The sequence below is a fragment of the Canis lupus genome, chromosome 14, assembly GCF_011100685.1.
Source record: "Canis lupus familiaris isolate Mischka breed German Shepherd chromosome 14, alternate assembly UU_Cfam_GSD_1.0, whole genome shotgun sequence".
In the NCBI taxonomy this organism is placed as follows: domain Eukaryota; kingdom Metazoa; phylum Chordata; class Mammalia; order Carnivora; family Canidae; genus Canis; species Canis lupus.
This window is the reverse complement of record NC_049235.1, coordinates 8,061,377-8,087,956: the sequence shown is the minus strand read 5'-3', so window position 1 is coordinate 8,087,956 and position 26,580 is coordinate 8,061,377. Positions and strand designations below refer to the sequence as shown.

The 26,580-nt window shown below is 44.6% G+C and overlaps 1 long non-coding RNA gene across 1 annotated transcript; it reads left to right on the top strand.

The window, feature by feature from the left end:
• The first annotated feature begins 2,411 nt into the window (after positions 1–2,411).
• Positions 2,412–20,397, top strand: LOC119866729. Its single transcript, XR_005369154.1, has 3 exons — positions 2,412–2,791; positions 15,618–15,831; positions 20,348–20,397. It is a non-coding gene; the product is annotated as an uncharacterized LOC119866729 (long non-coding RNA).
• The last annotated feature ends 6,183 nt before the right edge of the window (positions 20,398–26,580 follow it).

Here is a 26,580-nt window from a genome sequence, read left to right as displayed (position 1 = left end):
TTTGACCTTAATTACCTCTTTAAAAGTCCTGTCACCAGGGGCCCTTGGGTGTCTCAGTCAAAGTCAGTTAAGTGTCTGCCTTTGTTTTTTTTTTAGGATTTTATTTATTTATTCATGGGAGACACACACACACACACACACACACACACACACACACAGAGTCAGAGGCACAGGCAGAGGGAGAAGCAGGCTCCATGCAGGCAGCCTGACATGGGACTCGATCCTGGGTCTACCAGGATCAGGCCCTGGGCTGAAGGTGGCGCTAAACCACTGAGCCACCCCGGCTGCCCAAGTGTCTGCCTTTGGTTCAGGTCATAATCCCTGGGTCCCAGGATGGAGCCCTGTGGTGGGCTCCCTGCTCAGCAGGGAGCCTGCTTCTCCCTCTCACCCCTGCTTGTTTGCCCTCACTCTCTCTCGAATAAATAAAATCTTAAAACAAAATAAAAGCCCTGTCTCCAAATTTGGTCACACTTGGAAGTACTGGGGGTTAGGATTTCAACATATGAGTTTGAGGGGGGTACGAGGGTGGGGGGGTGGACACAAGGCAACTTGTAACAGGTACATAGGATTTTCTTATACCATTCTCTATTTTGATGAATATTTATTTATAATAAAGCCTTTTTCATAATAAAAATAAATGCAGAAGAAGTAAGTGAAGGTGGCCACTGTGATGGATCTTTGGAGGAGTTTTGCTGCAGAAGACATCAGAGAAATGAGGTCATGCCTGGAGGTGGGATATGAGGTCAAGGGAGTTTTTTTTTTTTCTTTAAAAATTACTGTTATTATGGCATATTTGTATGCTAATAGGAAGGATCCAAAAGAGAAGAATTTTGATGTACAATGGAGGAGAGAGAGGATAATTGCAGAGGCAAGTCTTGGAGTGGGCAGAAGGGCTGGAATATTATGATCCAAAGAGAAGAGCTGCCCATCTCTGGGGCCCGTCCCGGGAAGGAGCTGCGGGAGGCAGCTGCTGGGGGCGGCCTGTGGGAGTCCTCTCCCAAGTGATTATGTGTCCTCGGTGAAACACGAAGCAAGGGCATCCATCAGCTGAAGGTGAGGAAGTGTTGGAGATTTGAGGGGAGTGTAGCAAACAGGGAAATATAGAGGGAGTCCTGGGATTGAGCGAGTCCCCCTTCAAGGGTCAGATTTATGATTTGCAAATATTTTCTCCCCATCTGTAGCTTGTCTTCATCCTTTCAAAAGAGTCTGTCTCTGAATGAGTTTTTAGTTTTGAAGAAATCCAATTTGTCGATTGTTCCTTTTCTGGATCCTCCTTTTGGTGTCAAGCCAAAGAACTTTTTGGCTTACCCCTAGATCCTGACGGTTATATCCTATGTTTTTCCTAAAAGTTTTATAGTTTTTACATGTTACATTTAACCATTTGATTCATTTTGAGTTACTTTTGGTATAAGGTGAGCCACCTAGCTCAAGGGTCATTTCTTGGCCTATGTATGTCCAGTAGATTCCATCTGTTGAAAAGGCAATGTTCTTCATTGAATTGATCTTGCACTTCTGGAAAAAACCAGTCCACCATCTTTGTGTTGGCTCTATTTGGGGGTTCTCTATTCTGTTCCTCTGATCTCTATGCCTATCCCTTTGACGATATCACATAGTATTGATTACTTTAACCTATATACTAAGTCTTGATATCAGGTAGGGTGATTCCTCCCACTGTATTATTCTTTTTCAAAATTCTTTTAGCTCCTAGAGCGCTTGTGCATTTCCACATAAACTTTAGAATAAGCTTGTCTCTTTCTGCAAAAAACCTTGCTGGGAGTTTAATAGAAATTGCTATAACCTATAGATCAATTTGTTTAGAATTGACATCTTCGCTATGTTGTCTTCCAATCTGTGAACGCAGTATATCTCCCCAAGTATTTAGGTCTTGTTTGATTTCTCTCAGTGGCATTTCATCGTATTAACGGAGCCCAGGTGGGGCAGAGGTAAGTGTTGTGTCTGATGCCTAGAACTGGAAGCTCAGTGCAATTTTCAAGTGAGGCTTAGGAAAAATTGGTGAAGACCTTGAAGGAGTTTGACTAAGAGAATTTCCTCAGTCTGGTTCAGAGTCGATTGTTCTTCAGTCACTCATTTTCTGCTGGAGCAGAAACCCCAGAGAGGGTGAGCTGGGAGCCAGCATGAAGGAGGAAGAAGGGGCCCTTTTGCAGGCAGGTAGGGGTTGGCCACCAGCGTCCAGGAAGGGCGAGGCGTCTGGATCGTCGAATCGGACCTCGGGGACCAAGGGGGACCGAGGGCTCCGCCAGGCACCGCCCGCGCCGTCCTCCCCTGGCTTTGGAGGGCCCCTCGGTGGCCGGCCCAGGGTGAGCGCCCCGGACGGCGCCGCGGCTGGAGGCCCCACGAGGGGGCGCGCGAGCTCAGCGCCTGCGGTCGAGGCGGACGCGGGGCGGCGGGAGGGCCGCGGGGGTGGAGCGGCCGCAGCTGCCCACACCCCCGGGAGCTCGGCTCTGCTTGCCGAGCCCAGCAGACAACTAACAAGCTTTTGCTGATTGAATGAATGCATTGTAAACTCCGTTACGGGGAGAAACTCGAGGTTTAACCTCTATCCCACCCTATTACATCCGCAGATGGTTACATATTAAAAGAAGCCTCGGGCAGAGAGCAGCGCTCCCTCGGAGCTTTGTGCCCTCGGTTTGGAGACGACGTGCCTGAAGGATGGGATGGGTGGTGGCGCTTAGCGCCTCTCCTCAAAGCCGCCGCTGGGATGGACTCAGGCCCCAGGGGAGCCCCGTACCCCGCGCCGGTTGGCACGGAGGGTGTCAGGGCCAGCGGGCAGGTGAGTTGGCGGCTGGGCAGGGCAAATGGCTTCAAACCCAGGGGGGCCTCTCCTTCCCCACCCCTGGCTCAGACACAGGCTCTTTCTGGATGCTCAGCCCTCCCAGCCTTGGCCATCTCTTCTCCACCAGGCCTCTTTAACCAGCTCCCCCGGTGCCCCTGCCCGCTGGGATGGCAGCGCAGGGCTGGTAGTCCTGCAGACCCGGGTTCAAGTCCCCGCTAACCAGCTGGGTGACGTGCAAGAATTTACTGTTAAGAAAACAAAATCCAGGGACGCCCGGGTGGCTCCGCGGTTTAGCGCCGCCTGCAGCCCAGGGCCTGATCCTGGAGACCTGGAATCGCGTCGCACGTCGGGCTCCCTGCATGGAGCCTGCTTCTCCCTCTGCCTGTGTCTCTGCCTCTGTCTCTGAGTCTCTCATGAATACATTTTAAAAAGAAGAGGAAGAAGTTATTGGAAAAAGTAAAGAAAGGATTGTTTCAGGCAGGGTCTTCCTTTTGGGGAGAAGGGATGGGCAGGGTTTTTATCATGCACATGACTTCACTAGGGCTGATCAGAAAATTTCAGATTGACTTTTCTTTTTAGTTTATTTTTATTTTTAAAAAGATTTTTATTTATTTATTCATTTATTTTATTTATTTATTCTGTGGGACTTGATCCCAGAACCCCAGGATCGCACCCTGAGCTAAAGGCAGGTGCTCAACCACTGAACCAACTAGGTGTTTCCAGATTGCCTTTTAAAAGATCACATTCCTCGAAGCACCTGGCTGGCTCAGTCCACAGTCCGGGGAACAGGGAACTCTTGAAATCAGGGTCGCAAGTCCGAATCCCACGTTGGGTGTGGAATTTACTTAATAAAAAAATATATGTATATATACTTAAATAAAAAATAAGATAATTACTATTCCTGGAATAGATTGAAACTGTAAGTCTTGGTTTGCTGTTGTGGGGGGCATATGACTCCAGTTTGGGCTTGTTTTTCCTTTTTAACATTAATCTTCCAATCCTCTTTTTCCTCTCAGTTACACTGAGAGATGGGATTACTTAAGGCATTACCACAAGAGTCGCCTGAGGATTAAATGAGTCATTTAGCTTAGTGTCTAAATGTGGTGTCTGTCCCAAATGCGGGGCGACTGTCATGTCAAGCCCATGGGGCGGCCACGGAAGGATTCACCTGAGGCACAACAAAGGAGATAGAAGTTGATTGAGTCCACCCCACAGGGAGCAGAGGTGCGGCTGTCTGCCTGAGGCAGTGGGTAGGGGCTGTTTTTAAAGGGGGAAGAGAAGGAGGTGTGGTGACATATAGCATTTTCCCTTTTTCGTTAAGTGTGCCTAATGGTACGTAGCCCATTGGTCAGTTGGGCCTGTGGCTATTCTGAGGTGGGCCCCACGATGGGCCTGTCTGGATTCAGCCAGGGGGTGGCCGCGGCCCCTTTCTGCCTTCTACCACACAGGCCTGTTTGCCTAAAAGCGGCCTCTGTGTTTTTAGGCGGACTGTCCCTCTTGGCTAACCTCAGCTGGGGCCACTCTGGCACCTTTTTAAAAAAGATTGTTTGTTTGTTTATTTATTTATTTATTTATTTGAAAGCGAGCAGAGAGCACAGTGCTGGGTGGAGGAGCAGAGGGAGAGGGGGAAGCCGACTCCCTCCTGAGCAGGGAGCCCCACGTGGGACTCCATCCCAGGATCCATGATCGTGACCTCAGCCAAAGGCAGGCGCTTAACCCACTGCGTCACCCAGGCACCCTGGCACCTTTTCTTTGTAGTAGAGGAGGTGGCTTTTTCACCCTCAGCCCATCTAGGCCCTTCAAGGGCAGTGGCTGATTCACCCAGTGCCGGCTCAGTACATGCTCCCCGGGAGGCAGCACCACCGGGGCCCAAACTCTCACAGCCACTGCTCACTCCTGTCCCCCAAAGGCTCTTTGGTTCCCTGTACCTCCAGGTCCTAGGAAGGACCCCTTCCTTCTGCTTTTCCTCCTGCCACAGCCAGATCACAGCCTGCAGCCCTGCGGCTCCTCAATCTTCATAGGCCATCCCGTCTGGCCCTGCTAGCAGCTCCCGGGCTCTGTAGGCAGATGGTTCCAGCAGGAGACCCACCCCCAGGAGGGCTGCGCCCCTGTCACCCGCCTCATCTCACCCAGGCTCTGCTGCTGACTCCTTGCTTCACTTTAAAGTAAATTCTGGGCTCCCTGCGCTCAGGAGTGCTCATGGTTCTCAGCTAATGTCTGAATATTGGTATCAGAGGCTTAGCAACCAGTGGGAGAGGGCTGCACCAGGGGGTGGGGGCAGAGAGCCAGCCAGGCCCCTTCAAAAGGAACCCCCGCCCCGTGCTTTCCTGCACCCTTGCCGGCTGGCTTCAGCCTGAATCCTAGGAGCATGCTGGTCTCTGCTCAAATGAACCCCTACCTCTGCAACCCTTGTCTCCTTATCCTGCTTTATTTTTTCCATAGCACTTATTACTACCTGACACGTAGATTAGATTTATTTGTTTAATGTCTGTCCTTCCCCATTAATATTTAAACTTCAGAAGGGCACCTGGGTGGCTCAGTCAGTTGAGCATCTGACTCTTGATCTCAGCTCAGGTCTTGATCTCACGGTGGTGAGTCTGAGCCCCCCCTGTTGGGCTCCATGCTAAGTGTGAAGCCTACTTTAAAAAATATATATTTAAACTCCACAAAGGCATGGGTGATGGCTTATTAAAAGATTTAGTTCTGAACTGGGGTCCCTGGGGTGCCAAGTAGGGACTACTACAACAAAAAATGCCAAAGAGAGGGAGGGGAAAAAAACCAAACCAGTGAAACTTTCCACTGAAAATTAGAAGACAGAGGAAAAAAAAAAAAAAAAGACATAGAGGAATCCTAATGCTAAGAAAGACAACAAAATCTACAATCAGAAGGCAAACTCATGAGAACCGCATTAATTTTATAGAATAGGTTGACAAATACTTTTGAATAAATGTGTTTAGGGGCTCAAGAAAGAGTATCTTCTATTAAATAAAAAAATTTTAGAGCTACCTGGGTGCTGCAGTCAGTAAGGCATCCGACTCTTCGTTTCTGCTCAGGTCCCGATCTCTGGGTTGTGAGATTGAGCCCTGTGATGAGCTCTGTGCTGAGCACAGTCTGCTTAAGATTCTTTCTTCCTCTCCCTCTGCCCCTCCCATTTGTGCTCTCTCTCTAAAATAAATAATAAATCTTTAAATAATTTTTTTTTAAAGAACAGGATGTTCAAATAGGTGAAAATGAACCAAGAGGTAAACTCTTGGAAATGAGGGGAAAAAATTAACCATTAAAAAATGTGAAGTACACATTCCACAATTGAAACATAGAGTATATTAGTGAATCTGAAGATAGTACAAAATAACCTAGAGGGTAGCCCCGGTGGCGCAGCGGTTTAGCGCCGCCTGTAGCCCAGGGCGTGATCCTGGAGACCCTGGATCGAGACCCACTTCTGGCTCCCTGCATGGAGCCTGCTTCTCCCTCTGCCTGTGTCTCTGCCTCTCTGCCTCTCTCTCTCTCTCTCTCTGTGTGTCTCTATGAATAAATAAAATAAAATAAATAAAAATCTAAAAAAAACCCAAAAAAACAAAAAACAAAACAAAATAGCCTAGAATGCAGTGTGAGGTGAAGAGATTCAAATAAGGGCTAATTAAGACTCATGAATGCTTGAAAGAACCTCCAATATATGAAAATAGGCATCTCAGAAGATGAGAAGGGAGAAGTAACATTTGGAAAGATAAAACCGAGTATTTCCTGGATTGAAGAGGACACGAATTCTTTGATGATCAGTGCACTCCAGGTGCCAAGCAGGGTCAAGAAAAATAAGTGTGCACCTAGACACATGGTACTAAACTGCAGAGTATAGAGAATAATGAGATTTCAGAAACACTACTGACTTAGTCCATTTGGGTTGCTATGACACAGCAGCACAAACTGGGTGGATTACAAAGGACAGAAGTCTAGTTCTCACAATTCTGGGGTTGGAGGCCTGAGATTGCATGCCAACGTGGTAGGGTGAGGGTGCTCTTCTGGGTCTCAGACTTCTTGCCATATCCTCACATGGTGGTAGGGACAAGGGATCCCTCTAGATTCTCTTATGTAGGGGAACTAATTCCACTTATGAGGGCTCCACCTTCATGACTTAAGCTCCTTCCAAAGGCCCCACCTCCAAATGCCATCCCCTTGGAGGGTTGGAATTTCAACATCTAAATTTTAGGGGGCACGAACATTCAGATAAAATAAAGGCCCATCCATTAGACTCTCAGCCAACTTCCCATTAGCAACAATATCTGCCAGAAGACAATGGAGTAATATATTTAAAGCTCTGAGTTTATATGCAGCTAGATTGTCATGCAGGAACAAAGACAAAACGGAGACATTTTCTGACATAGAAAGAGAATTTACCTCCCTCGGGATGTTGACCACAAGAAAGAATAATTCAGCCAGAAGAAAAATGAACCCAAAGGAAGATGTGGGATGCAATAAGCAATTAACTGCTAGCTGTATTTTTATTCTTTTAAAGATTTTATTTGTTCATTCATGAGAGACACAGAGAGAGGCAGAGACAGGCAGAGGGAGAAGCAGGCTCCATGCAGGGAGCCCAGCGTGAGAGTTGGTGCCAGGACCCCGGGATCATGACCCGAGCTGAAGGCAGACGCTCAACCACTGAGCCACCCAGGTGCCCCCTAACTGCCAGCTTTAAAAAGAAAGTTTTTGTGTTTTAAAAAGGGGTGAAATTCAAACTAACAAGACAATGAAAAACAGGGATGGATGAGAAGTTGCTGACTCAGCAGGTCCAAGGAGGCCATACTGCACACTGACTGGTTAGCAGGGTACCAGCTCTGCAAACCCCTAGCTTCCTCAAAGGACTCAGAAGCTGGCAGCCCCTACACTGCTGAGACTGGGCGTAATGGGTGGGGGTACACAGGGATAAGTGGCAGAAAGCTGTTCAGGAACCAGTTGGACCCTAGATCTCAGCCTCCCTCCTGCTCCAGCTGCTGAGCAATGCCCATTCCCACACTGGCAGAAGTCTGAGGGATGACTTTTGGGATGGAGAAAATCAAGTTATGAGGGTATGAAGACTGTATCCAAGAAAGAAGGAATTTAGTTAACGCATGCTTTATGAATGCAGAGACTGCCTTGCCTTCTTCCCTACTAGATTCCCAACACGAAAGACCTAAAAAGGGGGCAAGATGAGGCCAACACCAAACGGTCCATCAGAAGACTCTACAAAGAAGCTCAGAGTTGACACCACCACCTCCCATACTCCCAAGGGCTCAGAGCTTCCAAACAGCTCCATGGCTCTGGCTCTTGGTCATAAACACACAAGCAAGGATCATCAGCATCTGAAGAAAGCCTCCAACATGAAAGACAGAGGCCAAAACGACATTACAAGGCAAGCCAGCAGAAACAGACTAGGAAATCAGAAGGAAAAAAATAACAGAGCTATCATAAATACCCTCGGAGGCAAAAGAGGTTTTGCATCCATGAAATGAGAAAAGGATGCAGTTCCGTTTCTGACCAAGGTGCTGAACAAGCACAACTTCTGGCTCCTTCCATAGAGATCAGTGCCCAAGAAGCTGTATGAGGAGAACACCAAGAAGGCTCTGAGGACCCCCTGGGAACTGTTGGGGTTCCTCTCTTTTGTCTCCTCTGCCATCACTTGGGGAGAAATAGTACCTGTTCTGTGCACTCAGACTTCTGGCCCAGGGGTCAGTGGGAGTGAACTAGAAGCCCTCTACCTGTGAGCAGCTGAGGAAAATAGAGACTGATTATCCCTGGATAGTCTCTTCCCCACCCTTCACTCTGCATACCCCCAGGTCTGCTAAATGATGATCTAAGTATCACCTCCCAATCCTTGGGGGGAGTGTGTGTGTGTGTCTGATACAAGAAGTTGTTTTGTGGGGTGCACACTGAGGTTTTCTGATGTCTGGGGCTTTCCACCCCAGATCTCATCTGCCCCACCCCCCTGTCCACAGAGCTAATGGGGGCTGACAAGCACAGAAGTCCGGGTGTCCTCATTGCCTGACAGGGTAGCCAGAGCCCCAGGGGAAAATGAACACTGAGGAGCACAAATATTTCAAAAGAAAAACAACATATTGGATTTCAGATTCCATCAGAAGCATAAATATTAGAACAGATGGGCCAAATGTTCTAATTAGCCTCATAAGCAGAGAAAGATAAAGGAAGATATTAGTAACATGAAACAAAATAAGAAAACATTAAAAAGGAACCAAGCAGAAACACAGCCCTGGATATGAAAAATGTAATAGTTAAAATAGAATATTAGAAATGGAAAATAGAAGTGTTGCGATAACAGGATAGGGTAATTACAGGCTGAGGAGTGATTTGGAAGGTCTGATTGAGGAAATCTTCAAGAAGGAAGAAGGAAAGGACGAAGAAATGGGAGATGAAGGGCACCTGGGTGGCTTAGTCGGTTAAGTGTCTGACTCTGGATTTCGGTTCAGGTTGTGATCTCAGGGTTGTAAGATTGAGTCCTGAGTCAGGCTCTGTGCTGGGTATGGAGCCTGCTTAAGTTCTCTCTCTGCACCCCACCTCCCCTGAAAATAAAGGAAAAAAAGAAATGGAAAATAGAGAAGAAAAACAAAGAGATGTAGAAGTCATTAAATGAAACTCATATTCAAGGAACAGGGAATTAGGCTCCCATTTTGAAGAGAGGAGTGTCCAAGAATTGTGGATGTTCTATCCACCACATTGGGGGTGGATTTTTCTTCATAATACATCCTGCTTGGGATAAATGAAGATTGATTTATTTCATCAGTTTTGGGAAATTCTCAATTATAATCTCTTCAATTCTCTATTTTCCCCTCTTGGACTCTTGTCAAACATATACCAGATTATCTTATATCTCTTAACTTCTTTTATAGTTTCTATGTCCTTGTCTGGACTAAATTATTTGTAATTCCTTGTATTGATCTTCCAGTTCACTAATCTCTCAGCTAAGTCTCCAACTGAATCCAATCTGCTAGTCAGCCCTGAAATTTTTTTAATAGATTTTATTTATTTATTCATGAGAGACACAGAGAGAGGCAGAGACATAGGCAGAGGGAGAAACAGGTTCCCTGAGAGGAGCCTGAAGTGGGATTCCATCCCAGGACCCCAGGGATCACACCCTGAGCCGAAGGCAGATGCTCAACCTCTGAGCCACCCAGGCATCCCCAATCCTGAATTTTTTTATTTTAAAATTATATTTTTCATTTCTCAAAGCACTACATGCATGTCAGGAATGGTCAGTTCCCCCCACTTTTGATAATCTTTCATTGCTGGCCCATTTTTGTGATTTCGTCTCTCATTTCTTTATATTTCCTATGTAGTTACTCTATCCCTCTGTCTAATGACTCCAGTATCCAATATCCTGAGGGATTTAACCCTCTTGTTGGTTGTTTCTCCTCTCACCCATGGGAATTTGCTTTCTATGGAGATTTTTTAAAAAATATTTTAAAGTAATCTTTACACCCAGCATGAGGCTCAAACTTACAATCTTGAGATCAACAGTTGCATGCTCCACTAATCAAGCAAGCCAGTCACCCCTGGAGATTTTTTACTCTTTGAGTTCACATTGATAAATATTAATCTGTGGAAATCTTTGGGCCCTAATTGAGGATAAATTTCTCCAGAGAAGGTTTGTGTTTGCTTTTTCTAGATGTCTAAGGGTGTACTGAATCAGGGCTGGTGTCATCTTAGCTACCTTTGAGGGTCCCAGTTTATTGCAGGAGTTTGAGTTTAGGTTGCCTGCCTGCTGGCCAAAAGTTTTTCTTGCACCTCTTACAAGCATGGGCATGTGCACTCAGGACGATTCCATCTCTCCTCTATGCTTGTAACCTTACACTTTGGTTTCAGCTCATGTGGTCCCCTGGAGATTTTACTTAAACTCCTGCAGGATAGACCTGATGGTAGCAACAAGACTTGTCAGGGTATCTAGACTGCTACTTCCCAGAAGTGAAAGTCCTAGGAATTATTTACCATGAAAATATTCAGAAAAAGAATCAAACTAATGAAGAGAACTCAGCAAATTGCTGAAAGAGTTTGACATAAAAATGCATAATATTTCTATACATAAGTAATAACCAATTAGAAAATATGACAGAAAAAAGGTCATTCACAATTACAATAAACTTTAGGACACTTTGGAATAACTCTAACAAAATATATGCAAGATCTTTATGGAGAAAAATCACAAAATATTATTGAAGAACATAAAAGAAGATCTGAATAAATGGAGATTTTTAAATGCTCATGGGCGATATTCATGGGTTGGAAGATACTCTCGTAAAAGTGTCAGCTCTTCTGAGTTTAGTGTATAAATCCTATACAGTACAAATGAAAATTCATGTGAAATCTTTTTGTGGAACTTGACAAGCTTATTCTAATATTAATATGGAAGGCCAAAAAAATTTTTTTAAATGGAAAGCGAAGATAATTGTGAAAGGGGTGGAGACGGGGAGGGGGAAACTTTCCATACAAGATATGAAGATTTATTATAAAGTCGTACTAACTAAGACAGTGTGGTATTAGCCCAGGGACAGAAAAGTAGCCTCATGAATGCAAACAGACTACAGTTCAGATAATAAACTCACTCATATTCGGAAACCTGATATATGAGAGAGGCTGATTATATTAGTAGGGAAAAGAAGGACTATTTTATATGCTGGGACAAATTATTATCTTTATTGGATAATCAATCATCATAGATACCAGACAAAAATTCTTTCTAGAGTAAAGACTTCAATGTGAAAAGCGAAACTTTGTAATTCTTGGAAGAAACCAGAGTAGAATATCTTTGTGATTTCGGATTGGGAAGAGAAGGTATCTTAAACAAGACACAAAACCTCCCAATTACAGAAAATGACCGATAAATTTGACCTCATTAAAATTAAGAGGTTTTGTACAACAAAAGATACTATGAACGCAGTTAACCACAAAACACAGACTGGAGAGACTTTTTGCAATGCAAATAACCAGCAATGAGTTAGCATCTAGAATGTATTAAAAAGTCCTCCAAGTCAATTTTTTTAGAAAGACACACTAAAAAAATGACAAATGGTGCACATAGGCACTTCAAATGGTCAATAAGCCAATCTGAAAAACTGCTCAACATCAAGTCATCAGCAATTGCACATTAAATATACATCAAGCCATTGTCAGTAGACATTTCGTATTAATACACACTTACAGTTTTATGGGTGTAAACTGGTATAACCACTTTCAAAAGCAATTTGGGAAAATCCAGTAGAGCTGGAGGGGTATGTCCTTACTCCCACCAATCCCACTCCTGGACAGATTCCTTGGAGAAATCACCATGCATATGAATAAAGAGACTATAAACAGGAATGCTCATCCCAGCACTGTTTAATAATGAAAAACTGAGATCACAAGAGAGTGGATAACAAAATACAAGGCCGCTATTAACAGTAAGTGAACAAGAGCTACATATATCAATGTAGATGCCTCTGAAGCCAGAGGATCTAAATCAAGTAAGTAACAGAAAAATGCATGGTGTCTAATGCCATTTATAAAAAGTTCCAAAATATGCAAAACTAGACTATATATTGTTTATGGTTATGGTTACCACATAAATTTGTAGGAAAAGTATAAAAACATGCACGGGAAGTAAATACAAAAAATGTTAAAAATTGATAAAGCTGAGTGTTTGATAAAGTGGGAGTATGGGTGCTTTATTATAGTATTCTCTTTACTTGTCTCGGTTTTTGAAATATTTATTTTTGAAATAAAAAGAGCACTCCATAGCTGTTGTGGGGAGGGAGTCGAGGGGCAAGCCCTGTTGGTGGCTTTGGCAGTGGTGGCAGTAAGAGGTGGTGGGTGGCTGGGGGAGGGATGTGGCGAGACGGAGAGGGAGGATGGGATTTAGATTTCTCCTTGCAGATGTGGGTTTGTTTTTGCTTCATTTTGTTTTCTCTTGAAAACTATGTGGAGGCTAAGTAAAAATTTTAACGTTTGACCATTTCAAGGGTTGTCACTGAAGTAGGGAAATAGCACCCTTGCATAGCACTGGCCTAGGTATAAGTCTGATCATTGGTTTTGTTGGCAATCCAGCGGTAGCTCCACTGCCGTTCATTCAAACCCATGTGCAGGGAGACCCACGCAAGGACCTTCAGTGTGGCAACATCCCAATGTCCCTTGAAATCTTGAAAATCTTCTGCACAGCAAAGGAAACCATCAACAAAAAGCAACTTATAGAGTAGGAAAAAATATTTGTAAATCATATATCTGATAAGAGGTTAATATCCAAAAGTTATAAAGAATTCATACAACCCAATAGAGAGTATGGGCGCGTACCTCTCTCTCTTTCTCTCAAGTAAACAAATAAGATCTCTTTTTTAAAAATGGGCAGAGGAACTAAATAAACATTTTTCCAAAGAAGACATACAGATGGCCAACAAGTATATGAAAAGGTGCTGAACATCAAGGAAATGCTAATAAAAACTGCAATGAGATATGACTTCTCACACCTATTAGAATGGCTGTCATAAAAAAGACAACAGATAAGTGTTGGTGAGCATGTGGTGTGCACTGTTGGTGGGAATGCAAACTGGTGCAGCCACTACGGAAAAACAGTATGGAGGTTTTCGAAAAAATTAAAAGTAGAACCACGATATGATCCAGCAACCATACTTCTGGATTTATATTCAAAGGAAATGAAAACAGGATATCAAAGATATTTACACTCTCAAGTTCATTGCAGCATTGTTCATAATAGCCAAGATATGAAAATAACCTATGTGCTCCCCAAAATGTGAATGGATAAAAAAGATATGATATATGTGTGTGTGTGTGTGTGTGTGTGTATACACACATATATGCAATGGAATATTATCCAGCCATTTCCAGCCGTTTGCAGCAACATAGATGGACTTTGAGGACATTATGCAAAATGCAATAAGCCAGACAGAAAGACAAATACTGCATGGTGCCACTTATATGTGGAATCTAACAAACAAACAAGAAGAGTCAAACTCATACAAACAGAGTAGAAAAGTGGTTGCCAAGGGCTGGGAATAGGAAAAATAGTGAGAAGTTGGTAAAAGAATACAAACTTACAGCCATAAGATGAATAAGGTCTAGGATTTAATGTGTGACATAGTGACTACAGTTGATACTATCATATTGTATAACTGAAATTTGCTAAGAGAGAACTTAAATGTTCTCATTAAAAAAAAAAAAAAAAAAAAAGATAAGTAGGGGCTCCTGGCTGGTTCAGTTGGTAGAGCAACTCTTGATCTCCAGGTTGTGAGTTTGAGCCCCACATTGGGTGTAGAGAATTATTTAAAAAATAAAATCTAGGGATCCCTGGGTGGCTCAGCAGTTTGGCACCTGCCTTCAGCCCAGGGCGTAATCCTGGAGTCCTGGGATCGAGTCCCATGTCGGGCTCTCTGCGTGGAGCCTGCTTCTCCCTCTGCCTGTGTCTCTGCCTCTCTCTCTCTGTCTCTCTCTGTATGTCTCTCATGAATAAATAAATAAAATCTTAAAAAAAATTTGATGTGTAAGGTGATGGATATGTTAATCAACTAGATGGAGGCATCCTTTCATGATGTATACATATATCAAATCATCACAATGTTCAATTTAAATATCTTATAATTTTATTTGTCAACTTCTCAGTAAAACTAACAAGAGGGAAATTATCCATTTTCCCATGATATGAAATGTAAATGCACATGTAAGTAATCATCGTTAGTCATCTGACTCTTCTTATGGTGGCTTTTGCCTTACAGACTAGTTTTTGTTTCTACATAGCTAAATCTATCAATCTTTTTTTTTTTTAATTAAGTAATCTCTATGCCCAAAGTGGGGCTTGAACTCACAACCCCAAGATCGAGAGTCATGCTCTCTCCACTAAGCCAGCCAGGTGCCCCTCTCAATCTTTTCTTTTATGGCATCTAGGTTTTGTTTTGTACTTTTTTTTTAAGATTTATTTATTCATTTATGATAGACATAGACATAGAGAGAGAGAGAGAGAGGCAGAGACACAGGCAGAGGGAGAAGCAGGCTCCATGCCCGGAGCCCGATGTGGGACTCGATCCCGGGACTCCAGGATCGCGCCCTGGGCCAAAGGCAGGCCCCAAACTGCTGAGCCACCCAGGGATCCCTGTTTTGTACTTTAAAAGATTTTCTTTAAGTTATAAAAATTTCTCCTATGGTAAAAAAAAAAAATTAGATCAATATGTATCACTTTGAGTAGATCTCAAAAGACAGTGTTCAGTGAAAAAGAAAAAAATAAAGCCCCAGATGATATGTATAGCAAAACTTGGTTTATGTAAATAAAACTGCAGAACAGTTACATATTTTCTGTGAACACAATTATGTACATAAAATGCATTTTAAACAATTGGAAGGAACTCATCAAATTCATAATAGTGTTTCTCCTGGTGGTTGTGGAAGTCTGAGGAGATGTTAGCTTTATTCATTATGTCTCCATTTTCTTGGTAAAGGACACTATATTCATATGTTATTTATATACTTTTTAAAGGTATAGACATAAAATGTAAGAAGGAAAAGCACAAATGCCAAGATGTTTTACAGAGATTATTTCTTAGGGGTGAGAGCATGAACAATGACATCCAGGGTGAACGCTGGCAGAAAGGGCAGTGATGGGATGCCTGGGTGTGCAAGGTGGCAGTAACTGTTAGAATGGAGGAGGGGGTGCTCCCAGGCAATGACTCAGCTTCCACTGGGTGCCAAGGTTTCAAATAACCCTCCTTGCAGTGGGTTTTGGCCAAGTCTACCCCCTGTGCTCTTTTCAGGTAAGGCTCCTCCTCTTCTTAGGAAACTCCTTCTCCCTCCTCTTTTATTTCAGAATACCACCTGATGGCTCAGCAGCCTAGCACTCTCTGCCCCTCTGGGAAGACAGAAGCCCCCTACCCTTCCAGAGCAGCAAAGAAAGGGTAGGCAAAGGGAAGACAGCCGGAGCTCTCACACCTGCAGCAAAAGGAATGGAAACCATGCAACACCTGGCAGACAGGTAGCAAGAGCTCACCAGCATAGCCAAAGTGCCTTTCTCCAAACACCAGGTAAGCAAGTGATAGTGATAGGTGTCCAATAAATTGAAGAATTGCTGATTTAAACAAAGTTAAACAGGCTTATTGAGGGATTTGCCTGAGTCTTTAAATTCTACTGCACCTTGTGGGTTTCTGAGGAGGGTTTTACACTAGAGGACTGCACACGGTTCCCTTAACTTCCTGCACGGTGGGGCTCATGTTCAAGGAATACATGTTAAGTGTCTTGTGGAGCTAGAGTCCCAGGACGCCATATCAGGAGTAGATGATATGATTATATTATAGCAATTTTGATTATCATTCTTTCCCTTATGAAGCCCTGGGCTTTTATTTTTTTATTTTTTTATTTTTTAAAAGATATTTATTTATTTATTTGTTTGTTTGTTTGTTTGTTTATTTATTTATTTATGATAGACATAGAGAGAGAGAGGCAGAGACATAGGCAGAGGGAGAAGCAGGCTCCATGCACTGGGAGCCCGACATGGGACTCGATCCCGGGTCTCCAGGATCATGCCCTGGGCCAAAGGCAGGCGCCAAACCACTGAGCCACCCAGGGATCCCCCATGCCCTGGGCTTTTAGACTGCAGCTGAGCATGGAGGGGCCCTTAAGCCCAAAGCACACAAATTCATCCTCTTGGGATAGATGGGTGATTATTAATTGTGGAAAGAGGGAACAGGACACAGGTCCCATATTCAAATCATCTGAAGAACTCCTTCAGCCCACACCATCTCCACTTCCCTCCTCCTACCCATCTGAGCACCCCATGGCCTGGGTTCTTGCACTCATCCCTGAATCTCTAACTTTCAAATGTAGGGGCTGGTGCAGAATAGGTGCTTAGCACATGTTGTTTTTACCATAATACAATTCTTTACCTGGCATAGTGTTTAGAGAATTTTCTTATTTCTATGGTGAAGTAGATTAAAGTTTCTCAACTTTGATAAATAGATGATTGAGTTTGGCTGGTTGGGGGGATAGATTTGTTGACCTTTATTTAATGAAAAATGTCAGACATAGGTAAAAGTAGAGGGAATTGTTTGATGAACCCAGTGAGGGGATTTTGCTCACTCACAAGGTTAGGTCAGCTTCTAACTTGTTGAGTGGGACTGACAAGCCAAGAGACAGAGAGAGGGAGAGAGAACCTCGAGCCAGGGTGGGGTGGGGGAGGAGCAGAGGCAGAGGGAGAGAGAGAATTTGAAGCAGGCTCTATGCCCAGTGGAGAGCCCAACTTGGGGCTCGATCTCACAACCCTGAGATCATGATCTGAGCCAAAGTCAAGAGTCAGATTCTTTTTTTTTTTTAATTTTTATTGATTTATGATAGTCACACAGAGAGAGAGAGAGAGGCAGAGACATAGGCAGAGGGAGAAGCAGGCTCCATGCACCGGGAGCCCGACCTGGGATTCGATCCCGGGTCTCCAGGATCGCGCCCTGGGCCAAAGGCAGGCGCCAAACCACTGAGCCACCCAGGGATCCCTCCATCACCACAGTTAAGATACAGAGCAGTCCTAACCCCACAAGGATCCCCTTCCTCCACATCTCCAGTCAGGGGTTTTGAGTGCATGATGTGAGAGATTAAGAAGGGTGGAGGGAAGGGCAAGACCCAGTGTGACAAAATAAGATATATATGATCTCTGTCCTAGTTCCTGGCACAGAGCTCCTATAACCTTTGTAATTTCCTAAGAGATAGGGATGCTATGAGTATCTTTTGTTCTAACATTTGGTCTTTGACCCAGAGCGTTTTTATTCTAATGAGGAGACTCTTGGTGGCTTGTGGGTAAAGGCTGGCCATAAGAAAAACTAAGCCATAATCATGAGCTTAGAACTCTCCACCCACCCTCTATTCTCCGAAGAAGGGAGAAGCATGGGAGATGAAGTTAATCTTTGATCTTACTACATGATAAGGCCTCCACAAAATCCCTGAGGTATGGGGTTCAGAGAGCTTCCAGGTCGATGAAGGCATCCCCGTGCTGGGAGGGTGACATACTACAACTCCATGGGAACAGAAGCTCCTACATTTGGGACCCTTCTGCGCCATGCCCTGTGGACCTCTTCTTCTGGCTGTTCATATGTATGTATCCCTTATCATTTCCTTTGTTAACAAACCAGCAAACATAAGCAAGTGCTTCCCTGCATCCTAAAATGGCAAAACAAAGTATCAAACATGAGGAGAGGATTATGGGAACCCCTGATTTGTAGCCAAGTTGGACAGAAGTGGAAGTAACCTGGGACCTACTACTTGGCAATTGGTGTCTGAAGTGAAAGCAATCCGGTAGGACTGAACCCTCAGGCAGTTAGTGTCAGAGTTGAATTCTAGAACATCCAGTTGTGTCCAGAGAATTGGAGAATGGGTCATTGTGGGTAAACCGCCCCCCATATTTGGTGTTGGAAATGTTGAATAGAAAGAGGAAACAGTGAGTGTTTTGTTTTCCTGAGGCAGCTGTAGTAGGAGAGGCACTTCGTGGAAAGAACAGAGAAGATTACAGGGGGTTATCAGTTGTGTGGTGACTGATTGCAGCTTCTCCATTTTCCCCCAAATCTAAAGAATCACCCATCAATTCATTTAGAGTTGGATTTGGCTAGGAAGGGTGTGCTGAGTGCTGACTCGAGTTCAAGTGAAATCTCAGCTGAAATCCACTATGACCTAGACAGGGATGGGCAGGAGGTATTATCTCCATATTGAGAGCAGCAAAAGATTGAACAGAAGGGATTTGCCCAAGGTTATACAGCAGGTAGGCAACAGGCTCTGGAAAAAATCCAGGTTTGGAATGCACTGCTCCCTGGGCTCATGTCTGGCTAAGTCAATCAAGACAAAAACAAACTCAAAGTTTCGGTTTCTGGCCCAGGACAACTCCTGCTTGCTCCAGCCCAGGGGTCTCTCAGTGAATGGAGCTACCACCAAGTCATCGTTGACTCGTGTCCTGCTTTCACCTCTGCATCTTGTAAATCAACATGTCCTAGACCCCAATACCTTCTCATCACCTCCACCGTAACCACGGGAGTCAAGCCTCATCACCTCCTGATGGATTATTTTGCAAAAGCCTCCTAAACAGTTTCTGGTTTTGTTTTTAAACTCTACCCCCAACATGGGACTCGAACTCACAACTCCAAGATCAAGAGTCGCATGCCATACTGACTGAGCCAGCCAGGGGCCCTCTAACTAGTTTCTTTGCTTCATTTGTCCTTCAGCCCGAGTGATCCAAGTTGGGGGGTTGACCAGCTGCAGCCAGAAAGCCAAATCTGGTCCATGAGCTAAAAATGATTTTCATGTTATTAAATGGTTGGAAAAAAATTCCAAAGAATAATATTTTGTGATACATGGGAATATGAGATTCAGATTTTATTGTCCATACATAAATTTTATAGGAATACAGTCATGCTCATTTGTTTATGTATTGCCCATGGCTGCTTCCGCAGAGCTGAAGAGCTGGTACAGTGATCATACTAACTACCAGGGTCATCATCCCCTCCCCAATCTCCTCCGAGGGCTTCCTCCTCCCCCCAGAGGGAGACCCAAAGTCCCAGAGGTGCCCCCCTGCCTCTCTGACTCATCCCCTGTCCTCCGACCACACCAGCACCACCGCACTTACGTCTACTGACTTTGGGTCCCCTCCCCTCATTCATTGTGTATGCTAACCTTTCCTCCTCAGGAATGCTGTTTCTCTCTTGTGATGCTCTTCTGTTCTGTGTAACTGGCTCCATTTTCTCCAGGTTTCCACTCTTTTTTTTTTAAGATTTTATTTATTTATTCATGACAGATACAGAGAGAGAGGCAGAGACACAGGGAGAAGAAGAAGCAGGCTCCCTGCAGGAAGTCCGATGCAGGACTTAATCTCGTCTGAGGATCTTGCCCTCAACCGCTGAGCCACCCAGGTGTCCCTCCAAGTCTCCACTCTTATGTCACCTCTTCTGAGAGGCCTTCCTTGACCATATCTGCCCCTGTCCCTCCATCTCATTCCCTCCTCAACTCCTCCATTGCACTTTTGTCTGTCTACTTATGCATCCTCTGTCACCCCCACCCGGACATAAGCTCCACCTGGGCAGAGCATATATTAGATGCTCAAGGATTGTTTGCTAATGAATGAATGAATGAATGAATGAACATGAGGCCTTTATTGGCCCAGGAGCTATGTGTCCATTTCCCTAACAGGGTTACTTCTGTCCTAGGGGACATATTCCCATCAACTCCTCCCTAGTATTTTTTTCTCCTCTTGCGCCCACTGCTGTTACTAACCGCCATCAGTTCCTTTCCCGAGGAAGTTGTCAGCCTTAAGGTCATTCTGCAAAAAACCAAGGAGACAGCAGGTACTTAACCAGTTTAAGGAAGAAATGTCTCCCCTTCTCAGCAGGTGAAAAGGCTCTTTCTTCTACTATCAAGAACCCCAATCCGTAAAAAAAGATTAATCATATAAACATTCAAGTTTGGTGACTGGTACAAATATAGAAAGTTTCAACTCACTTCTTTTTCTTTTCTTTTCTTTCTTTCTTTCTTTTTTTTTTTTTTTTTACATGATTTTATTTATTCATTTGACAGAGAGAGCAAGAGACTGCAAGCAAGGGGAGTGGCAGAAGGAAAGGGAGAAGCAGACTCCCTGCTGAGAAGGGAGCCTAATGAGGACTTAATCCCAGGACCCTGGGATCATGACCTGAGCTGAAGGCTGACACTCAACCGACTGAGCCACCCAGGTGCCCCCCATTTCTTTTTCTGAGTAACAGGAAACAACCCCAGCCAATGGACATGGCCAATTGCAATGCTGCAGACAGCTGGGGGTATGAATATGTGAAAGGTACAGGGCATGGGGTAAATTGGTTAGATTATGCCCCAGTAAAACAACAATCCCCAAATCTCAGTGTCTGAAAACAACACAGCTTAATTTCCTGCTCACATTACATTTCCATCAAGGATTGACAGAGCCCATTGAACATGGTGGTCACCCAGGAACCCACAATGGCAGAACAGCTGCCAACTTGAACGTTGCTGGTTGCTGTGCCAGAAAGGGACCTTAAGTTCTGATGGAGAAGTACAGAGCATTTGCAGCCACTAGCCAGAACTAGTCACATGGGCTCAGCTCCCAGTCACGAGGGACGAGAGAGCAATCCTATCCTGTGCCTGGAAGGCAGAGGGTTGGGAATATTTGATGAACAGCAGTAATGACAACCACACAGGGTGAAGAAAATTTGTTCTCTTTAGAGGAAAAATAAGACCAGGGAAGGATAAGGGAGGGCAAGAAAGATAGAAGCTAAGGAAGAAAGGCCTCAGAGGCCCCCATGGGCATGCCAGTCAGCCTAGCAACTGGTCACACTCATTTGTTCACCTGAGCTGTAAATTTCTGTGTGTCATCTATTGTCATGGTGTTTGAAAAGCTTATTATGCACTATACAGAGCTCTTCAACTATTCTTTACTCTTACACATTTATAGCACCCTTCCAAATGGGTAAGTCACAGCAATCCTCCTCAGGTAAAATTATTCTCCAAGCCCTCGCTTCAGTGAGCAGGAGCATATAATCCCTGGGTGACATTCCACACCAAGGCATAAACTCGGGAACAGGCACAGTTGCTCACAGTATTTCACACATACCTAGCACTAATGACTGCAGATCAGTAAAAGACAACTCCGATTTCTCTTTAGGGCTGACCCTAAAATGTATTTTCCATTTATATCCGATCCCTCTGGTTCAGTCAGTAATTTTCCTTGGAGCAGTGTTGTTCAATAGAACTTTCTGCAATGATGGAAATGTTCAGCACCTGCACCATCCCATACAGTGGCCACTAAATACAAAAGCTGGCCATGGTGCATTTGATTCCAAGAGCCCCTTCTGACTCACACTGCCTTGGTTCAGCTCTCCTATCCAGGGAATATGTCTAGACTGTTCCTTATAAGAGTGGCCTCTAATTGAATGGGGTAGGGGGAAGTGGACTGCTGCCCAAGCGGTATTATTCCATGGACAAGCTGGCCAGAGCTCCGGAAGGTGGCCCGCATGCAGAGACTTGGAGCAGTGGTGACTGGCTAAGCCTATCAGACTGCTTTTCCTGGAATTTTAAAAGGCTCGGCCAAACAGCAGTGAGAGGAGGCGGGAGCAGGCAACTAGAAACAAAGAGGTGGTTGAGAGAGATGGATTCCTGACAGCTGTCACGGTTCTAATCCCAGTTCCCAACCGCTTAGATCCTTCAACAAACATGAAAATAAAGTACCCTTTCCCTTAAGGCGCATGGATTGACTATTTGTTCTTTGCCTCAAAAGAAATAAGTAATTAAAATTCCTCCAATTCAGGGTCTCTCAATCTGGCACTATTGACAGTTGGGGCTTCATAATTCTTTGTTGGGGGGCTGACCCCTGCATTGCAGCATCCTTAGCTTCTACCCACTAGGTGCCAATAGCACTGCCCGCCCACCCTCTGCCTGTCATGATAACTAAAAATGTCTCCAGACATCGCCAAATGACCCCTGGTAGGCGGAGGCAGGGGAGGGTGTGTGTGCAAAAACCCCGACTCCCCACCTCCTGGAGAATCAACCCTGCGGAACTGTATCCCAAGTCGACCTCCTCCGGCCTCCTTGAGGACAAAAAGATAAAAGCAGCCCCGTTTATTCCTAGCAAATTCACAGTTCTCCCTCCCTCTCTTCTCCAGGCTAAATAAAGATAGCTTTTTTAGTCTTTTTCCTAGAGTCTGTTTCACAGATATTGATGGCGACATCTAAAGATGAGACTAGAACCATTTGGTTGAGAGGGACTCTGTTCCCTTAACTCTACCTATTTATAGAGACAGGGGAACAGACACATCCACGCAGCCCTGTGACAGTGGCAGCTCTGTGGTCAAGGAAGTAGCATCTCAGAGCTCAGTGCTGGGCTGAGCCATTCTTCCCGTGAGCTGATTCAGACCTGCTGAGCCAACAAACTGCTAATTTACAAAAAAGGGAAATGATCCTTCAAGGCCATTGACATTTATGTCTTCCCATCCCTCTGAGTATTTCAACTGTTTCTGCAGTCTCTCCACCTGGTATTCTCACAGATACCCAAACTCAATCAAAATCAACCTCCTTGTCTTCTTCCTCAAATCCGTGCTTTTTCTATTGTTTCCAGTGTTTTCTATTGTGTCCACCCCGTTTCTCGAATCAGAAGCCTGAGAGTCAACCTCTGAATGGATGTAAAAGGAAAAGAGTCTGGAGATACAAGAGTCTGGAGAGTGAGATCATGGCCAACTCATGGAGAGTTTTGTGTGCTGTGCTAAGGCCTTTCGTTGTTAATGTCTACCTCCCCTTGCTCATCAGCCATTTCCTCACTAACTTCCCACAGTTTGACTTGCATCCCACCATATTCACACATCCTACCCACAGGGAGAGGTTTATACAGGGTGTATACACCAGAGGGTCAGAAATCCTGGGGCCATCTTAGAATTCTACCTCCCACAGCCCCTAGGCCTGGACCCGACTGCCCCTGTTTCAAACTCAGCATATTCAGAAACAAATGCTTTCCTAAACTGACTCCATGTTTCAACTTCACCATTTAAGGAAATGAGGCAATGGCACAGACTGTTAGCTCTCCCCTCACTATCTAAATCCCTCTTCTTTTATAGAAACAGAATCTACTTCTACCATGGCCGATATCATGGAATTTTTAGCTGGGTACTTAGAAAAGGCCACTTAGAAAACAAAGATCACACTCTTAGCATCTCTTGCAAATAGGTGTGGTCACAAGACTCATTTCTAGAAGTGGAATATGAGTGGAAATGATGAGTGGCAGCTATAAGGAATCTTCCTCAAGTGACCCTGCCTCTTTCCTTTTGCCAGTTTTTCATTCCTTTCTCCATACAGATGCTGGAACTCAAGTGCCACCAGCTGGTACCATGAGAATAAGGACCACACCCCAAGATGGCAGATGAGTGAATTGTCAGAACCCTGGATCTCCAAGAACTTTGTGGAATAGGGCTGCCTTCCCAGTTTTGAATTGCAGATCTCTGGACATACAACCAGTAGAGAAAGAAACTTCTATTTTGTTTAAGCCATTGTTGATTTGAGTGTCTAATACTCAGAGTTTAATATAATCCTAACCAACATGGGGGTTATTTCTTTAGTCTCGCTAGACTTGAAAACTTAAATATATTTTTCTTCCCTCAATCCTCTAAGCTCTTATGCCCACAAGGTCCTAAGTCCTGTTGATTCTTCCTTTGCGCTTCACCTCACACTCACCCCTTCTTTTGTAATTTCCATGGCCTGCTTTGATCCCAGCCTGTTCTCTTGACTCCATCTCTCTCCCTCCAAGCAAGGCTGCATAACCTCCAGATTCCTGAAGTGTCACATTCATCATGTCACTCACCATCCTTAAACCCTAAAACCTGGGGTCCTGTTGTGTTTAACAGGATGAAGCCCCAACATTTCACCCTGTCATTACACTGTTCCATAATATAGCCCCAAAGTTTTCAACTCCTCCTTCCTCTTATATGGATCTTCCCCAATATCCAGGGGGGTATGTTGTCTGGGGAGTCCCCCAGACAGCCCATTTTGTCCATCACTTTGTGCTGGAGATCCTCAGTCCTGGTCACACATTAGAATCATCGAGAGCTATTGAACATGAGCAGAGCCCAGCATTTTAGCACTCAACACATGAAGGCATTATCTCCTGTGAGCCACAAAGCAGGTATGTGAGATGTAAGTACTCTCATCATCACCATTCTACAAAAGAAACAACAAAAAATTTAGGAAGTTCAGGATATTAGTCCTGGTCAGAGGGTCAGTGATCAGGGATACAGGATTCCAGCAGAAAGGACTTCCCTCTAAACCACTACTGTGTAGTCCCTTGAACTATATTAGAGATAATTACAAATTAAAAATAATTTCTGATAGCATGGAACACGATTAATTGCCAATAAATCACAAAGTACAAGTGAACATTTAAAAACTACAAATGAAAAAAAAAATGAAAAAAAAAATAAAAAAATAAAAAATAAAAACTACAAATGCCTGGTCCTCACCTGAGACCATTGGAATTTTGAAGTTTCTTGAGAGTATGGCCTGAATATCTTTATACCATCTTCAGATTTATTCCAAGGTGATTCTAAAGTGCAAACAGAGTTGAGATCCATTGCTTAATACAGTTGCTCTCACCTATCTGTCTTCCTTTCTTTCCCACTCCCCACTCTAGGCCCTACTTATCTTTTGGGGTTCAGTCCAAGTGTCAGTGTGTAGCCGGCCAGTTTTCTCCAACCTGAATGATCCCTTTTCTGAATGTTGGTTGCAAAATTTGTCCACACCAGCTGAGCTGGCACCTACTCCACCTCTCAGTTTGAATCCAACTCTTGGCTTTATGCCACTGGATCCTTGGCAGGTTTTCCAAATTTAATCATTTGCTGCTCAGCTACCTTCACCTCTGCCCAAAAGAGCAATGAGCACAATTGCTCCTCTATCAGAAGCAAGACCTGAACTTAGGGTCCTGCAATGTTGTGACCTTGGCTCAGCTCTCCCTTCCCAGTGATTGGAAACCAGATATGGGGAAACAGATTGTGGCTAAGTGGGAGGAACACCAGCACAGTGGAAGAGAAGAAAGTGGACAAGGATTTTCCAGGACTCTCAGATTCAGATGTGGACATTGGCAAAATGATGATGGGGATGATGGTGCCTCTAGAAAACAGGTTGGACCCATGTACAGGGAAATGTTGAGGGCAAAGCCTCAACTGTCAAGGGCAGGGGCTGGGATAACATTTGATGGTCAAGGAACAGGTACTGAGAAAGCAATCTGAGTAAAAGTGACATGTGACTAATTGAAGTTGTTGAATGATGGAATGAATGGATTTTCACCTGTGTTGTTAGGAAGCATTTAGGGGCTGTGGCATCCTCGCTTAATACAGAAAGCTGCCAGCCAAGAGAAGCTAAGAAGGCATAAGATGGAGGGCCTGATGTGGAAGAGAGAGCCCATGGCCACCAGAAGCTCAGCCAGCCAGAGGCCAGATCCAAAGAGAGCAGCCCACTCTGCTACTTGCCGTTCTATAGTCCCAGATTCCAAGGTCTTGGGGTTCCTGCTGGCTGGGCCAATTTTTTTAATGAAGACAAGGGTATGGCCAGGTTTCTACATCTGTGCTGACAACCCTGCTTGGTTATTCTATTCCACCATGAAGCAGGTGATGAAAAGAGTCTTAGGGAGGGGACATTACTTGTCTTGACTTACATGATAACTTACGGCAGTACTGGAGTCAAAGCCAATTTTCCTAATTCCAGCCCAGAGCTCTTTCTTCTTGACTCTGTGGCCAAGTTAGTCACTTTGCCTTTGCAAGACTCAAAACAAGGCCTCCACTGGGAGACTAGGGGGCTCTCCTTCTGACCTGCATTCAGCAGGAGGTCCCAGGTATTCTCCAACTGAACCTGTTCTTGCAAACGAAGTGGAGGCTGAGTGTGACACAGAGTACCCTCTGGGGAGACAGCTGGCAGGCTTTTTCCTAGATCACTGGCCTTCTGATCCCATTGCCATCAGCAGCACACAGTGAGGTCAACCACTGCCTTCTGGGCCCCATTGGGAGGCCTGGCATGAAAATCAACTCCACAATGAAACCTACTGCCCAACAATATCTTGATATCAACAATATCTTGATCTTCCCAGGCTAAGGGTGGAGGAGGATGGAGGTCTATTCCAGAGTGTAACTATATGGGAAAAGCCAGCCAGAGTGGTTAACGTATCAAAGAGGTCTTTCCAAGGAACTCGCCATTCTTATAGTTCTGCTGGTGGGGAGTCATGACTACTTACATTTGAGCAACCCCCCACCTGCACTGGGCCCTACTTC